The sequence below is a fragment of the Mauremys mutica genome, chromosome 22 (assembly GCF_020497125.1).
Source record: "Mauremys mutica isolate MM-2020 ecotype Southern chromosome 22, ASM2049712v1, whole genome shotgun sequence".
NCBI lineage: Eukaryota > Metazoa > Chordata > Testudines > Geoemydidae > Mauremys > Mauremys mutica.
This window is the reverse complement of record NC_059093.1, coordinates 22185989-22189783: the sequence shown is the minus strand read 5'-3', so window position 1 is coordinate 22189783 and position 3795 is coordinate 22185989. Positions and strand designations below refer to the sequence as shown.

General features: G+C 46.6%; 1 non-coding gene across 1 annotated transcript; it reads right to left on the bottom strand.

Moving 5' to 3' along the window:
* Positions 1-2479: 2479 nt before the first annotated feature.
* On the bottom strand, positions 2480-2669 carry LOC123354980. The gene has a single exon (XR_006574984.1). It is a non-coding gene; the product is annotated as a U2 spliceosomal RNA (small nuclear RNA).
* Positions 2670-3795: the final 1126 nt, after the last annotated feature.

Genomic DNA, 3795 nt, shown 5'->3' with positions numbered 1-3795 from the left:
GAGCCCTGATGTTGCTCCTTGCTCCCCCCTCACAGCCCCGTAGGGGGGCACGGAGGAACATTGGGGGGAGCAGTATCCGCTCATCACCGCTCTCTCCCCCTTCTCTTCCCCTCCCTCCCCCCATGTTCCTATGCCGGGAGGGAGCAGGGAGAAATCTGGGCACCACCCCAAGCAGCACTCCCCTGCCAGCCGGGAGCAGTTTCTGACTTTACACCGGCAGCACACACCTCTCTGCTACCGTACAGCACCGCCCTTGACCATGGTACCCCTGGGCAATTCCCTGGTGGCCCCCACCCCTAAGGCTGGCCCTGGCTATGGGCTTCAGAGGGAGTGACCAGACCACGCGGCCATGGAGAGCTCCAGCCCCTGTTCTCCCCTCCCAGCTTCTAGCAATCAGAGGCCAGGGACATGCTGATGACAGGTACTGCTCGATAACGAGCCAACGTACATTCATATTCCTCATCTGAGTCAGATGCCACCCACCAAAGATTGATTTTCCTGTCTAGTGGTTCAGGTTCTGTAGTGTCTGCATCAGCGTGTTGCTCTTTGAGGACTTCTGACAACATGTTTCACACCTCGTCCCTCTTGGATTTTGGAAGGCTCTTCAGATTCTTAAACCTTGTGTCGAGCGCTGTAGCTATCTCTAGAAATCTCACGTTATACCTTCTTTGTGTTTTGTCAAATTTGCAGTGAAAGTGAACTTAAAGTGAACAACATGTGCTGGGTCATCACCCAAGACTGCCATAAAACGAAATATATGGCAGAATGCAGATAAAACCATGGAGCAGGAGACATACAGTTCTTCATCAAGGTCTTCAGTCACAAATTAATGCATTATTTTTTAACAAGCATTTTCAGCATGGAAGCATGTCCTCTGGAATGGTGGTTGAAGTATGAAGGCATATGGATGTTAGCATATCTGGCACGTTAATACCTTGCAACGCTGGCTACAAAAGTGCCATGAGAGAGCCTGTTCTCACTTTTAGGTGACGTATATAAGACACGGGCAGCATTATCTCCAGTAAATGTAAACAAACTTGTTTGTCTTAGCGATTGGCTGAACAAGAAGTAGGACTGACTGGACTCTACAGTTTTACATTGTTTTCTTTTTGAGTGCACTTCTGCAACAACAACAACAAAATCTACATATGCAAGTTGCACTTCAATAATAAAGAGATTGCACTACAGTACTTTATATTTTACAGTGTAAATATTTGTAGTAAAACTATATATAGTGACCACTGTACACTTCGTATTCTATGTTGTAATTGAAATCAATATATTTGAATATGTAGAAAAACAAAATATAATAAATTTCAATTGGTATTCTATTAACGGTGTGATTAAAACTGAGATTAATCATGATTTTTTTAAAGTTAATTGTGTAAGTTATCTGCGATTAATTGACAGCCCTAGATTTGAATGTTTCTGTCCCATGCAGGACAAGCTGGAATATCTGTGTGCAGGGAAAGAGCCTGGGGGGAATTGTGCTGGGAAATTATTTCCTGTTCTGACATGTTCCCAGTTGCCCTTTTTGCCCTAACAGGCTGCAGCGCAACATCCATGTTTTGCTCCAGCTCATTCCGTCCTCCCAGGGGCCGGGGAAGGGAAATGGCTGCAGTGGAGCCAGGTGAGGGAGGGATTAGCAGGGAGTTGCTGGCGGGTTCCCGTGGCGGGGAGAAAGGGCAGTAAATACATAGGGGGTGGGAACTTCCAGGGAGGTTGGTCGGGGTGGGAGAGGGCAGGAAATCCCCAGGGTGGGGGACAGGGAGTGACAAACCTGCTGGGATTTGTTTACTGTGAGGCTCCAGCATTTCTCAAATGTGGCCACCAGGGGCTTTTATTGTGGCCACAGCCTCCCGGGCTGTAATTGAGGGGGGAGTCGGGGGCAGCAAAGCAGCGGCTCTTCCCCCCGACTGCCTGCAGGGGCTGGTCCCTACCCCCTTCCCGAGTCACAAACACTGTAGGAACAGGCAACCAGTGGGAGTTCCCCACCTCCCCACGTGCGGTGGGGCTCGGGCTTCAGGCTTCTGCTCTGGGCTGGTGGGCGACAGGCCCAGTCAAGATACATGGAACGTAGGCTGGGTGGGGAGAAGTCTGTGTAACTCATCCAGTTATTGATATACATGTGACCTCAAATATTACCAATCTGTGTCCCCCCCCCCCCACACACACACAACCCCCCCCAACCAACCATCTCCCAAACAGACCCTCAGTCTGGAAAGCATTCATCCCTCATGTTGTTGAAAAAACTCACAGCAAACAGAAGAATCTCAGCTTTTAAAACAATTTTCCAGCAAGACAAAGAAACTCACAGCTGTAGACTCAGAAAACACTCCCAAGGAATTTTAACAATACGTTGTTATGAAAAACTTAAGTGCTAAAGAAACCTGATTTTCCAACCATTTTAAAAAAAAATCTTCTCAAATCAGCATCTTTAGAGTGAATCTGCTTTTTTAACCACACAATTCTCCCCAAAAGGAGAGGCACTGGTCCTGGAAATAGTGCAATACCAGGTCAATACATGGGGTGGTCAGAGCAAGCTCCTTTTCCATCTCCTTGTTTCAAAAATCAATTTAATATACAGTCCTTAAATAAAGAACTTATCAGATATTAAGCTGAAAAGAACAGACACTACACTTGATCTTAGCCAAAGGCTGAGAAGCGATGCTGTTAGTCTCGGATGTTAGGCAGCTGCTCTTCCCCCACTTCTTTCTACTTCAGCACGAGGAGCACCCAGACACGCACCAAACACCATTCACGAGGCTTTGATAACTAGGTAACTCAAAGTGATGATCACTTCCCCGAAATGACTCCACTGGAAGAATTCAAAGCAAGAGCCCTTAACACACAATTCTGTTCAAAGACAGAGAAGTCTTTCACCCTCCTTCCTCTTGCTGGTTTCCCTGTGCATGCCTAATTTGCATAAACCCACCCACTGACCTGTGACTAACAATCTCTCACTGTTAACTCTTACAGCAAAACAGCCCAAAGAAAGCCTATGCAAGCGCTATACCGCAGCCCCAATGCTCTTTTCTGATCCTTCTCAAACGTACAGTCATCAGGCACACATAAGATAGTTTTGCTCCATACCAGTCCAGTTCCTTGTCTAACCACTGCACACACATGGTATAACCCTACCCTGAGCTGATTCCCGACTTTTGCGCTCAATACAGGAAAACGAGAATTGAGAGAGAAGCTGTGCAGGGAAGTCTTCCTCAACTTGCACTCCACTCCCCAAGGGCCTTTCGGGCTCTTCTGTGGACTTCAGGTTCCATTTGATTGCCAAGGTTTATGGTCTTATTAATTAGCCATCTCCTAATGCAAGGATGCTACATGACAAACTAAAGATCGATTTTCCAAAAGAGCTGAGAAACAGAACTAAAGCTGAGCACGAGGTGTTACATTTACATGAGCATCCAGAATCTGACTGTGCCCTGGCAAGTTCAATGCTTCCGAAAGAAATCAGAAAATAAGCAGCCCGTCAGTTCCCCCTGCTAGCACCCAGATCTAGTCAATCTGTAGGGAAATAAGGAAAAGGTGATGAATGAAGAAGTCAGGAAATAACAAGGAAATGAAGAGGTTTGTCGAACGGGTTTCTGTCCGATATACCATCTTCTCAGCTACCAATCAAAGTTAAAGACCTAAAGTCAACCTATCGGCATAAGTACAGATGGTTGGATGGAAATTAAAAGGAGCTGCTGTCACAAGTGTTAGGAGCCCGCAAGCAGCATGCAGATCGTTTAAAAATGCTGCAATTAGAGGCTGCAACAAAGTTCCTCCTCTACCTTGGTG